Here is a 14769-nt window from a genome sequence, read left to right as displayed (position 1 = left end):
TGTCCTCACGGTATATTCCATCAGGTATAACCCAACCAGAGACTGCCCCCAATATCACCAGGACAGAATAATAATTTTAAGACACTCTTTCAATTCCAAAGAAAAGCTTTCCTGAGGTCAAAGTGCCTGTGTGTCAACCTGCTGCACCATAGCATGGTAGTATAATTCCCCTGCATAAGTTCCCACTGGCTGAGTGACTGATTCAGCCTTTTAGTCCAGGGACAGTACCAAAAGGAAATCAGGTGATTTCCCTGAGGTATGAAAGGAATGTTAAAACAGTCAGTCAACAATTGCTTTTGTACTCTTCTACAGAGATGATTATCCAGTAGAATTCTGGGAACATCCATCTTATCAGAGAATGAGGATCTGGTTAGATGGAGACAGAGAGAAGAGCTTCACGTACTATTTTGTTGGTTGAATTCAATTCCACTTCTGATGTATAAAATTAGCACAGATGAGTAAAATTCAGTGCTAGCATAACATGTATAAATTAATTGACTTTCTATTTTTAATATGTTAATTTGATACAATCTCACTAGGAATGTCTGTTGTCATCCATGGAGACAGCATAATACAAATGTTACTTTGGAATCCTGAAACCTGAAACTCTTGGCCTTGACATTCATAGCTGCGGGCAACATGTGGACTTCAGCTTGAATCAAAGAGTTACACTACAGAAGCAACTCTGTACACAGTCACTTAATGTGCTGGGAACTGACTAATCAAATTCTTCATTGTGTTTTAGTTTTTAATAGATTGTTACAGACTCATTAATGTAACATTTCACACCAATTATAATGTTGCACTGTAGCACATAATGCCAAAATACACTATTCTCTATCATGAATAAAGCAGTTGTTGACTCAAAGTTAACATTGGTAAATTCTGCCTGAGCTTGGACTGAGTGAAGAGAACGCTGCGACTTTTTTTTATCCTCTGGGCTGCTACTTCAAATAGCCATGACCTGCAGAGTACTAGTCAACAAAAATAGATAGACAGCAGGAAGCAATTGGTATGCATCTCTGATCTTCCTCCAAACACCTCTGACCTTTAGTTTGACCTGCTGGTGACAGCACAATGCTTAGACTTGATCAGTCAGCAAACTCACTTGAACTAGTCAAGAAGGATAATGTAGCTGTGCCTCACGCACTGACTGCTACTTGGAAATTTGCAAATGAATTTTAAAAATCACCATCCAACATACTGCTTACATATTATTATAAAGTAACATTAAAAAAGGCAACATTAGTTAAGGATGTGGAGGCTTTGAAAGGATGTGGAGGCTCTGGTGCTTCAGTAAGGACGTAGAAGCTTTGGACAGAGTGCAGAAGATGTTTGTCAGAATATTGCCTGGTTTGGAGGATATTAATTATTAGGAAAGGCTGGACAAACTTGGATTATTTCGCAGGAATGTAAGAGGCTGAGAGATCACCTGATAGAATTATATGAAATTACTGAGAAGCATAGATAGGAGTGATGATCAGAGTCTCATTCCCTGGAGTAAAATCTCAATGTTGGAGAAACTCCGCTGTCCTTTGTACACTGGTAGCAAAGATAAAGAAACATAACCAATGTTTCGGGCTTGAGTCCTTCATCAAGGTATCTTCATACTTTGATGAAGGACTCAAACCCAAAACATTGGTTATTTATCTTTGTCCTTTGCTGTATAAAATACAATGTTTGACCTAACATTGTGTTTTTACTTCAATTGCGGTGTCTACAGATTTTCGTGTTTTACTCATTTCCTGGATGAAAGTTTCAAATAGTTAACCCAATTCACTTTTCATAGTTTCATCATACATTTTATGCAGGGCATTCTGGCATCCATGTACCAGCAGTGGATTCCTACCTAAGCTAGCCAGGAGTTCAGCTAAGCAGATTGAATTTGCCTTCCATTTTTGTATGCCATCTTGATGTGTGTAATGTTTCTTTCCAAATATGGCTCATAATGTCAGGATGGGTGTGAGTGAGTGATTCAGAAACTAAGGCATGGGAATTCCTGAACAACAGCCATCACTGTATCCTGGCAACAAAATACAATCAGCTGGTAGAACTCAGCAGGTCAAACAGAATCCGTGGAGGCAAACTGTACATCAGGGGTGAGGTAAGAGAAAGGTTTGCCAGTTTATTAGTGTGTGAGGGGTAGGGATAGAGGCTAGTTTATTGGTAGAAACAGATGGGGAGAGGTGGGAAGGGGAGAGATAAACAAAATGAGAATGATCAGTGAGTGGGCATTGGAGGTGAATGTTGGAGGGGTGTGGTTACTTGAAATTTGAAAATTCAATGTTCATACCAATGGATTGTAAACTTCATCCATTTTGTGTTTGGCCCTTTTGTTTTATTTTTGGTCTATCTGCTTTACTTCAGTATAGTGGATAGTATGCAAAACAAAACCTCTGACTGTATATTGATCTGTATTTCTTACTGTATATTGACAATATACAATTCAATTCAACATTTGGCTTCCGATTTTACCCCTGGAATCTGTAAGATTTTGTGACCGGTCCTATTGATAGATCAAATATTCAAATATCTTTATACCAAATGATTTCCCAGACTTGCCCCTTAACCCAGATCTACCATGAAATGAAGCAGCAATAACACCAGTCTTCTCCTATAAAAGGCTGATTTGGTTCTGAAATGGAGCAACACACCAACATGCAGGTGGAACTGAGCAGCGTCCATGGAGGGCAATAGAAGCCAATAGTTAGTTAACGTTATGATCCTCAAGTTCCCACAGAAGTTTTCCTTGAGCATTTTATGTGTTGCTCCAGGTTTCCAGCAAGTTGCAGGCTCTCTTGTTTACCTAGGTATTCAAATGATTATTAATATACTGGTCACTGTTCTAATATAGCAGCACCCTAACTTCACAACTCCTTGGAGGATGCCCATCCCTTCCATTTAAACCAGATGATGGTCCCTTGACCTTGGTATTGTAATTAATCTGAATGTGATTAATTACAATTCCAATGGCGACGTGTTTTACTTGAATATCAAAATTGATTTCTTCTTTAACCTATCAATGATACAAGTGCCACATAAGAAAACAAATCAAGAAATATTTAAGCTTGTGCTCTATTTGTACTGCAAATAATACATTGTGATTTCCAAAAATGTGGATGTTTCTGTCATAACAGATACCAGGAATGGTCATAAATTTGTTATAGTGCCACAGCATTCACCATCTTCTCAATATTATTGTTTTCACATGACAATATTTGGCACTAGTTTGCTTAATAATTTTCTCCCCTTCCTTTCCTTTACCAAAGGCAGCCATCCAAGATCTCACTCAAGTGAACAGAATTTATGTGTGCTCTCCAATTTAAGTCAACATCAACATGAAGACTATCACAACTAATTCTTCTCTTGTTCTCACTCAAGATTCAGCCATGTACCTTCTAGCTGCTAGTGATCAGAAGAGGATATTTGGCTCACCTTATTCCTTCCTTTTCCTTGTAGCTGGATCTTTAAATATCACCATTTTTTGCCTATTTGGTTTTTTTTGTGCCATTTTTCTTACGAGATTGCATCGAAAATATCTTCGCGTAAATCAGGCATCTGATTCATCATCTCCTGCATTATTTTATAATGTTAGGTCAAATTTATATCCTTTTGTACAAAGTACAACCTACAATATTAATGACATAATTCTATTATATCACCTTTACACTATTTTTTCTTTGCAGTATGATCCTTTATGCCATGACTGCTCAACACAATAGTTGCTTCATATTTTACCATATTGTTTTGTTTATGCATTCTGCTTTTTATATTGGTGTAATTTTGTTTTCTAGTGGATATTCCATTGTTAAAATGATACACATTTATAATCCTGTTACAGTGTATATGTGTAGTATGCTATGTTATAATGATCTGGAACAGTTCCTGCTTCACATAATTTATACAGCTGCAGGCATTTGAGGCAACTTCCCTGTATGTCCCTCATTCCCTGCAAATGACCTCTCCCACCATTTAAAACAATAGATTTGAATACTGTAATCTGTTACAAGTTCTAGTTTCATTCCTCTGATTCCATGAGTCATTGGAACTCTAAATATTTCAAGGTGTGTGAATAGATTTTAATGAAATGACCTCACTGCCAAAGGTTGAGCCTTGAACAGGTCAGGAAAGGTTGTTAAGTGCAAGAGTGAACTGAGAGCACCAATGCAATTTAAAAACAAATGAAGAGATTTTGAATATGCCAGCTAAACACTTGTAGGGAGAGAACAACAGCTCACAGAAAGTACCAAGGACTATCAAAGTGGCCTTTCCACTCATTGCAGTATTCAAAGTTAAGGATATCTTACAAAATAACAGTCAATATTATATATTCATATCATTGCAAATCTCTGGCGTCAAACTATGTGTTGTCAATTCAAAACGCACCCAGTTGGTATTCTGAATATTAATTAGCTGCAGATCAGACCAAAATTATGTTGAATGCCTTGGGAACATCATCGTCAACCACTTTCATAAGATTTCATGGCACTCACTCTGGGTAATGTGTAAGTGTAACATTAGAAATCTTTTCTTTTATCTAAAGACCACTTGTAGGAGGAGAGATGGAGTAAACAAGGTATGTTTTGCATCACTTGGCAAAGGAGTAAAATTTTGGATGATGATTTGAAAATTTGAAAAGAAAAGAATGGCCTGGAAATGTAATTGTGCTGTGTTGTTTAATTTAGCGTGAGATCAGTGGTTTTCAAACTTTTTCTTTCCACTCACAAACCACCTTAAGTAATCTCTATGCCATAGGTGTTCTGTGATTTGTAAGGGATTTCTCAAGGTGGTATGTGAGTGGAAAGAAAAAGTTTGAAAACCACTGCACTAGATGAATTAAAATAGATTTTTTCACCACAGCATAACCTAAATACAGACTATTATCAGATCATTTTGTACTCTTTGGAAATACAAATAAGCACTTCCTGGTGCAATTAATGTTTGTACAAATTTAGCTGCAAATCAATTAATGCATTCACTCTGTAATGGAAGGCTGCTAAGGAAATTAATCAATTTTTTCATAATAACATCATCATCTGGCATTCCCTGATCAAAAATCTGCTCATTGTGAAACATTAGATATTCTAGGATTCCACTAAATTTCAATACCTTCCAACCAACTACTTTGTTTACTGATTTGAAATATAACCCCTCAATTTTGAAAGCCTTCAAATCACCCAAATTACCATTTATCTCTCATGTCCTTGATCTTTCCTCCACCCACCTCCCCCCCCCCCCCACCCCCACACACACACACAAAACACTCCAACCTCCTTCATTCTAAGATAGCTGGCGAACAAGGGCTGAATCCCACAATTTTCCTATGTTCTGACATACCAGTGGAGGCCTGAAATTCCACCCACTCCCTATCACCCCACACCACAATGCTACTCCAATAAAATATTGATCTCCAGCCAGCCAGAACACCACCTGGGTGTTGATGTAGTACTCCTCTCTCTCAGGTTTAAGTTTAGACCAAATTGAAATTTGCAAAAGAAGGCCCACAACCAGGTTATTGATTCACATTTACCATTCATCTTACACATCTTTTACTGCACATAATTGTTCTAGACCTTTATAAAAGGTAAAAAGAATTAGTTGGAAAATCTGGATGGTGAAGGCAATTCTGATGTTTGTATTGCTCTCTCCTTGGTGGAACATAAAATGCCTTCTTTAGGCAACAATTTTATGCATACCTGATGATGGCCAGGACTGGTCCCCAAAAATCAAACATAGCAATGGTTCCTGAATTGATAGAAAATATTTTATCTCTCTAAGCACACAGTTTCAAATCAGGTGTGCATCCATGTGCCCCCAAATAGTTTTCACAACAGGGTTTCCTTCTGCTCTATACCTGCTCTCCTTCTGTGTTTTATTGCAAATGGTGTATTCCTACATATTGGAGATGCTCTTAACCCTTACCGACTGCAGAGTTTGATATTGAAGCAGCCAGTTTAAGGTAATTGTGAAGTGCAAGTTCTAATGCACTGATGTTCACTGGCACCATGTAATATTGAGTTTGAACAATCCTGAGATTTCAAAACTGTCATTAGAATATTAAATTAAATAAGGAAAGGCATGGCAGTTACAGAAATCCCATTTAGTAAAAGAGCCTGTTGCATAGTAAACATTATAATTGTATTAGATGCATCATTCAGTTCAAATTTGAACTACATGTTAATTTTTGCATTTTAATGATGCCAAAATATTGATAAATGAATACCCTGCAATGCTTGCATCTTGAAGTCTATGATTCCTGGCGTGATGACTTCCTGATCTTGTCTGAAATAGACTGGAAGACAAATCAAAAGAAAACAAATTACAGACTGAATCTGTGCTGCTCTCCTACGCCGCCTTGAGGCTATTTGTATCAGACCAAAAATGGCCATATCAATTGTCCTGTTCTGGTTGGGGAACAGGAATGATAGAATCTTGAGATAAAAATAAAATAAAGTAATAAAAACACTGTAAAGCCTTAATTTATTCAATTAAATTATGATAGTTAATCACCAATTATCAGCTTCCTGTAAATCTTTATTTAAAATAAGTAGATAGTGAAATATTATATTGTGCCTGTAAAATGATCCTGAACTGTACACCTTTATTTAAATCGACTCACATTACCATGTAAACCTCAACAAAATTTAGAGCAAAATTATCCAACAAGTTGCTTAAATGTTTCAACGTTACATTTGTAAGTTACATTTGTAAGTTATGTTGAATTTTGAAAAAATAGATTACATTATGTTGAGAGCCAGCCTCTGATCGTTTACCAGCTGTGTTCAAGAACTGTTGACAAGATGCTATCATGCACACTTCTGCCTGTGTTTCGCACTCCATTGAATGCATTGACTGACAGTGCCTGCACTGCCCCCGCACCATGACCCTGTTAAAACAAGCGCCTCAGCTCCTTCAATGCCACACCTGCAGCAAACGTCTCCTCTGGGAATCTCTGTTCATTAGTAAACACAACTCTGCCACATCAAAACTTTCCACTTTCCCCAGCTACATTTAACACATGGGTCCCTCCCCTCACCCCAGGCATCTTGCAACTATCTAGGGAATCTTTCACTTTTTGTCCTTTTCTGACCCTTCTGGGCCACATTCTGTGTTCTTTTTCACACCATCTGCTCACGACGGAGGTAAAACCTCCAACCTAAAAGAAATTGCTTGTTTTTTTAACAGTTGTTTAACATGAGATAACACATGCTGCCTATCTCCAAGTAAATCCACCAGACTATAAATTATAGTTGCTTATATTTTGAATGAGCTTTTTAAAGGGAGAGTAATATAACAGCTTCTATCTGGATCCCCTTCCCCCCACTTCTCCCTCCCTCTTCCAAGCAATGGTACAATCTACTAATTCTTGACAGAAGTCCTTCTAAAGAACTGCTCAAGCCTCACTAAGCAGCTGTGAGTTAGGTCATTTTCCCATGAGTTTTACATGCAAAAACTGGGCATTAGCAGGACCTCAAAGGGACACCATCTGTCCTCAGCAAAAAAGGTTCATGACACCTTCTGTGGTGCCAACAGACCCTGATGAACCATAAAGGAATGCAAGCAGAGTTTGTGATCCGATTGCTGATTCGCCCAACAATCACCTCAGCGACAGCCCAAACTATTCAACTCTGCTTCTTTATCCCCATCCCCACCAACCCTCCCCCACCCAATGGACAACAAGGATCAAATAAAATGGATTGTTCTTGGGAGTATGTTTTTTAAAAAAAAGAAAATGGTCTGATTCTCCCTCTGGTCCAAAGGCTCTCTGAAACACACTGATTACCAGTCTCAACTATAGCCTAAAGGATGCTGTTCCCCATCAGTTCAAACATCATTCCTCAAATATTTCATGGGCCTTGATAATAATGCAGATCATTTGCTTGTCTTTGCCAGTGAGTGGTCCATGTGAAGAGCATTTTTTTTAAATAGTTTCAGTATATTAGTGCAGGTGCCAATAAATCAAAAGCAAGTTTGATATTAAACAGATGGAAAATCCAATAAACAAATTTATTCTCAGAAAAGGATATTTATAATGTTTGCTGTGTACCATTATGTGCAGATATGGAACCCCTTCTGTTCAACTGTGCAAGTTTTTTTCACATTGCACCAATTCTAATATTTTAAGGATATCAAAGTAAATCTCTGCTTACATTTTTAAATGTTTTGTTTAATCATTCAATGTGATAAATTTGTCAAAATCATGGTGTTCATGTCAACTATGACTACATCATTCAAGGGTCGCTTTGCTGTGACTTGCTAGTTTTGGCCATTACATTTAATGGTTTTATACATGTAAAATCAGATTACTTGGAATCATTGAACTGTTACAAAACAGAATGAGACTGTATGGTCTTTTGAGCCTGTGCCAGCTCCTAGTAGAGCAAACGCATGGATCCAATTCCCACGCTCTTTCCCCACACTTCTTCAGACCATTTCTCTTTAATGATTAAAAATGGCCAACACTGGGAGCAGGACCGACAGGCAATTAGGATTGTATCTTAGTGGTTGGGAGAAGTGGGGAGGAGATGGTAACAGTAGGTGATGGTAGGAGTTTATGAGGCAAGGGACCTTGAAGCACAAAAGCAGAAGAAAACAATAAAATGAGTTCCGCAGACTGGGAAACACTGAAAATTGGGTTAGCATATGTACATTAGAAGTGAGCCATGCAAGCATCACTTACAGGCCATTTTACCATATTTGTCAAATATGTATGGTGATTTGTTTCAAATATTTCGAAGTAGGGATGACAAATTTTAACTAATGTGTATACAGCTTTGAGTGCTGAGAATATAAATTAATGCAGGATGAATGAGTGTGCAAGAAAGGATTTTCTTGTTTTTTTGTACAGACCATACTGTCAGATATTCAGATGAGGCAGATATTAAGAATTTCAAATATGCTAGTTCAAACCTATCCCAACTTCTTGCACTCCAATTTATTTCTGGGAAATGATAAGCCATTATCACTTCATCATTACTGGACAACTAATAGCCAAACCTGAAACCCATACATCTGAATAATAAATGTTTGATGGTAGGCTGTTGAGAATAATATCTGATAATTGGAAGGGTAATATAGACTTATGTCCCTCAATCAAATATTCTACTTACATGTGGCAGAATGGTGGCTTTTAATGCTGTAAATTGTATACTTATCATTTGCAGTTGCAAAGGAGTTTGAATTTGAGTCCATTATTGAGCAAACATCAATTCTCTGCATGTGGAATATGAGACTGCTGTGTATTTTATCCTTTTTCATTTCTTGGGTTAGCTTAACCAATGGTGAGGAATATTGGCAAAGAGTAGGAGGATTGAGCTAGTGGATTTGTTCTAGTGAACGGGTGCGTACTCGAAAGGCTGACATGGCCTGTTTCCCCTCTGTAAATGGTTATATGGTTATATGGAAAGTGAGATAATCCAAAACACCTTTATGCTGTTATTTTAAAGGAAAGATGATTACTTAAGGCCTGGATACTCTGGGTATTCTTCGACCACTCCTCATGGTGATGGCGATAGGAGACCACCTAATTGGACGAAATGTGTCATTTGAAAGAGTTGCATTGCCTAACTGTTGGCTTTTATTTCAGGAATAGTGACTTGTGGAAAATGAGGTACAATTAAAGATATAATTTAAAACTTATAAAAGTCAGCATGACCATCAATGAATCTCCCATGATCACAATCCTGGTGGTTAAAATTGGCCAGAAACAGAACTGAAGTAGCTATATACACAATTTGGCTACAGGAGCAGATCAGGTGCTACAAACCCTGTGACAAGCAAGTCCCCAAAGTATTTCCACCATTTACAAGTCTGAAATCAAACTGTGATGGCATACTCTTCACTTGCCTGGAATAGTAATGCTCTCAAGAAGTTCGAGACCACAAAATAAGAAATGTTACAACAAGTAGAATTTAACTCAGAGAAGTATGAAGTTCTGCACTTTGGTAAGAGATTATGGAAGGAATTATACAGTTATTCCATGAAAGCGGCAACTCAGGTGGACAGGGTGGTGAAGAAGCCAACTTGCACTCTTGCCTTAATTGGGCATTCAATGGATAACGAGTATAAAAGTTGGGGCCTTGTGATAGAACTCCATAAGATGTTGGTGAGCCTCTTTGCAGCTCTGGTCACCCAAGAATAGCAAGGATATCAGTGCATAGGATGGTATGCAGAGGAGATTCACCAGGGTGTTACTGGGACTAGAGAGATTAGATAAGATGGGTCATTATTCCCTGGAGCATAGGATGCTGAGGAATGACCTTATAAAGGTTTATAAATTTATAAGGTGACCTCTCATAAATGAGGAGCATGAATAAAGTGAATGTTCATGGTCTATTTCCTATAATCTATGATTCTGAAGTGCATAGGTTTGAGAAGAGATTTAAGAGAGACTTGAAATACAAGTTTTATAGTCAGAGGGTAGTCTGCATCTTGAATTATTTATTTCAGGAACAGTGACTTGTGGAAAATGAGGTACAATTAAAGATATAATTTAAAACTTATAAAAGTCAGCATGACTATCAATGAATCTCCCATGATCACAATCCTGGTGGTTAAAATTGGCCAGAAACAGAACTGAAGTAGCTATATACACAATTTGGCTACAGGAGCAGATCAGGGACAGAGGAAGTTGTAGAAGTGGGGACAACTACAAAATTCAAAAGACATTTAGGATAGATCGATGATAGGGGCTGAATGCATGCACATAAGACTAGCCCAGAATGCCAACTTATTTGGCATGGACAAGTTGAGCTGAAGGGCGTGTTCTGTGCAGTATAACTCAATTATGTTATGACCATACTTTATGGACTCACCACTACTGATGCATGGTAGCAGCAGATTATATTTTCTACAGGATAAACTGAATAAACTCATCAAGAACTTTTGACCCTTCCCCCAAAATAACCTATGGCATCCACCAGATAAAAGGATGATGGGAAAATCATGGGAACACCACCATCTGCAAGTTGCTTTGCATGCGGCACATCATTCTGACTTAGAAAGATATCACCATTTCTTCATTGGCATGGGGTCAAACTCCTAGAACTCCCTCAAGAACTGCAGTGGTTCAAGAGGCAGTGTGCCACCACCTTGTCAAAGACAATAAAATGCAGGCTCAGCTTGCCAAACCCATGTTCCTTGAATGAAAAAAAAATGTTGTTTTGCCAGTACCTGTGAGAGAACCTCTAGGCATTTGTTGCTTTACCTCTCTGTATCTCGTTACCTAAAGTTGTGAGGGCCAATGCATCAGTTGAATAAAGTCCCACAAGTTTAAAAAAGTGAAGACATGTAGCTATTGGTAAAATTCATAGTACATAACAGGATATATGATATTCCAAATATAATTGGCAGCTATTTGATTCAGGAGTTGATATAGATTTTAAATTGTAATAAATAATGATTTGGTCCCACTTTCAGCAACTGTAAAGTCAACAATTCCTGCTTATTCTCTGTTCACTGGACCTCTATAGAACTCATCTCTATAAATTAGATTATGTATCCTTGACAACTAATTGGCAGAAAAATTAGAGGAGAACCTAAGAAGGTGTTTCCATTCAAAGAGTGTTGGGGCCTGGACCTCTGGAACGTACTGAGGATAGTGAAGATTAAACAAAAACCCTCATCATAGTTGAAAAGATTCCTGGATGACCACTTGAAGAATCATGATCAAGGAGGATGTGGGCCATGAATTGGGAATTGGGATTAGTCTAATTAGCTCCTTCTTTGTCAACATGAACTTGTTGGATTGAATACCCTCCATTTGCACAGTGGAGTTTTATGATTCTTTGATGCTTCATTTCTATGATTTATTTTAACACCCATTTCAGATGCAATAGCCATTTTTATAAACTTACTCCAAATCCTGCTTCTCAGCTTGTAAACTCAATTAATTCCTGCCTCAGTCGCATGCAATCAAACAATGTCAGGAAGTATCATTTTTATTTCAAACACAAAATTTAACCTTACATGCAAAATTGGAATCCCACACAAGCAGATCATCAGGATGGACTGTTTCTAACCAATCTCATTGTAATAAGCAGGCCACTTTTGCAGTGACAGTTTTGTGAAGATATTGGTGTGGCTGCCAAATTTAAAGGAAGTATACAGCATGAACTGACAGCGAAGGAAGTGCTCGTGACAGATAAAATATACAAAATAATTAATGGAAACCCATTGAATAGAAGTAAAACACTAGGAAGCAAATGAAAATAGAATAGCTCACAAATTCTTCCGCGCACTTACAATATGTGCCAGACAGCAGTTTTTTTTAAAGGCAGCCAGACTATGGGTTGCACTGTCCGATAACACAGTCAGAAGATATTCACACAGCATTTATTTTCCCTTGCCTTATATGGGTACACAAGGTCATACTGCTGATTTAAACTCCAGCAGCTGTTGGAAAGCATCCACGTGCTACAGAACAAATGTTGCCTTGACAACCCCACAGACACTAGTGAATCTACTGCAACATTTTGCATGACATCACTTGCTACTGCATCATACCAATCTACCATTTAGTTTGCTAGTTTGCTTTTCTACTGAGCTGTAATGTTTTAAAACACTTTGGTGCATTTCATTTGGTCAAATACTCATCCATCCCTCTCATCACCCAACTACTTGTTTACACCTTGTTTTCAAATTCCTTTATGGCTTTAGTCTTTCTTTGCCTCTTGTCCTACAACTCGAAAAGATTCCTACCCTGCTTCAATTTTGCCTTCTTGACCCTCCCTTAATTCAAGCATTCCATTGTTGTGATTGCTGGCCCCTAATTAAAGGAATTCCCTTAAACCTTTCTCACTCTTTCTTTCCTCCTCTTTGACCATCTTGTGTCTTGCATCAAATTTCATTTGTTAATGGCTCCTGTCAAAGGCCCAAGGAAGTTAAAAATACTTGACAAAGACGTTGCAAGATATTTCAAGCAAATGTTGACACTGAGCAAAAGGAGCTTGTTCAGAGATAGAGGATTTTATGTGTGCTCTGAAGAAAGAAAGAGAGAAAGAAAGGGTCACTATATTTTACATAAGCAGGGATTCGATTCAGGCTTTTTAACCATCTTACAAACTAATGTGCTTTTCCACTTATTGAGAATAGATAAAGTCAAAGGTATTGGTCTTCCTGTCCATTGGTATTAAAGGTGTAAATTCAAAGTACACCTTTAACATATGGAAATTTTATTTTGCTAATATTTAAGAATGGTGTGGTAGCTTGATTGTTATGTTTTAATTTTTTTTATTTAGACATACACCACGGTAACAGTCCATTTCACCCCACGAGTCCACGCCGCTTAATTCATACCCCATTACCCTACACTGCCAGTACCTTTTGAACGGTGGGAGGAAACAGGAGCCCTGGAGAAAACCCACGCAGACACAGAAAGAACATACAGTCAGCGCAGGATTCAAACCATAGTATGGTCCCAATCGCTGGTGCTGTAAAGGCTTTGCATTAACTGCTACGCCAACCGTGCGTTAATGAACTAATCATGCAAAGATTTGGTCTGACAAACTAGAAATGTTCCTGATCAAGTGGCCAGTGAATTTAATAGCTCAATTAATTAAATTCATCTAGAATTTTAAGAAACAACATATCAATGATTGCAATGTGAAGATTTTTACTAAGAAGAATGATTTTTAATTTTAATTTTCACAATACACCCAATTATACCTAATTTAACCACTTCCATACAGAGAGGGGATTTAAAAAAAACATAAAAGTTATGGAAAGGAAAAGATAGAAGTTGGAAAGTTGTTTAAATTGGTAGGGTGAGACTAGAACTTAGGGATGATGTGCACAATTCAGGTGCCCCAAGATGTGAGATAACTGATTGAAGACAAAGATGAAAAGGAACTGCTTTTCCCAGAAAGTGTTGAATCAGTGGAATTCTCTGCCCAAGGAAGAAGTGAAGGCTAATGTATTTAATTTTTAAAAACATTTAGACATTCAGCAGAGTATCAGGCCACTTTGATCTCCCCCCCACCCCCCCCCACCCCCCTCACCCCCCCACCCCCCCACCCACCCGCCCCCAAGTCAGTGTCGCCCAATTTACATCCCTACATCACATTAACCTACAACCCCCGGTACATTTTTGAAGCAGATCGATAGTGTTTTTTTGCAAAATAGGGGAATTAAGGGCTATAGGGAAAAGGCAGGTAGGTGGAGCTGAGTCTCCAGCCATTTCAGCCATGATCTTATTAAATAATGAAGAAGGCTTGATGGGCCGGATGGCCTACTCCTGCTCTTATTTCTTATGTATTTATGTTGACCATAATCTGCCAGATTGTTGGAAAAACAAATCTTGCTTGCTAAAATTCATTTTTGTAAGGAAATGTGGTCACCTTATCCAGACTGGAATATGTGTGAATCCAGACTTGCATTAAAGGGCTTAATTCATGTGTGCCTCAGAAATAATTTAAAAAATAGATCTAAGGGGGATTTTTTTCTACACAGAATGGTTGGAATTTAGAAAACTCTGCCTGATGAGACGGTGGAGGTAGATACTCTTAAAAAATCTAAGAGGCATCTATCAAGCATCTAGCATCTCAGCAAAAGATGCAGACGCCTGAAGACCTGCACCTCTAGGTTCAAGAACAGTTTCTTTCTAGCAGCTGTCATGCACTTGAACCTCTCCTTGATTGGTCTGACACCATAAAAGGGGTGTCTGCACTATCAATGTCACTTCTTCTTGCACTTGAATAACTGGGAATCATTTATAACAGCACCTGTTCAGTTGCAGCAAGTAAGAATTTCAGTGCATGTGTATATTGTACA

At 38.0% G+C, this 14769-nt stretch overlaps 1 protein-coding gene and 2 long non-coding RNA genes across 12 annotated transcripts in view; 1 reads left to right on the top strand and 2 right to left on the bottom strand.

The window, feature by feature from the left end:
* Nucleotides 1–12407, bottom strand: part of LOC138736916 (uncharacterized) — a 41446-nt gene extending 29039 nt beyond the window's left edge. Inside the window, exons 1-2 of the long non-coding RNA XR_011340654.1 lie at nt 12244–12407; nt 6224–6292 (exon numbers count right to left, since the gene is read on the bottom strand). This is a non-coding gene — a long non-coding RNA (uncharacterized lncRNA). The remainder of the gene's footprint in view (nt 1–6223; nt 6293–12243) is intronic.
* LOC138736914 (PC3-like endoprotease variant B) overlaps nt 1–14769 on the bottom strand; it is a 1109211-nt gene that overhangs the window by 310507 nt on the left and 783935 nt on the right. The window lies entirely within an intron of this gene.
* LOC138736920 (uncharacterized) lies at nt 1211–3472 on the top strand. Its single transcript, XR_011340660.1, has 3 exons — nt 1211–1412; nt 1956–2104; nt 3270–3472. It is a non-coding gene; the product is annotated as an uncharacterized lncRNA (long non-coding RNA).

Source organism: Narcine bancroftii, chromosome 6 (assembly GCF_036971445.1).
Source record: "Narcine bancroftii isolate sNarBan1 chromosome 6, sNarBan1.hap1, whole genome shotgun sequence".
Lineage (NCBI taxonomy): Eukaryota > Metazoa > Chordata > Chondrichthyes > Torpediniformes > Narcinidae > Narcine > Narcine bancroftii.
The sequence above is the reverse complement of the archived record's forward strand: the minus strand, read 5'-3'. Positions and strand labels throughout refer to the sequence as shown.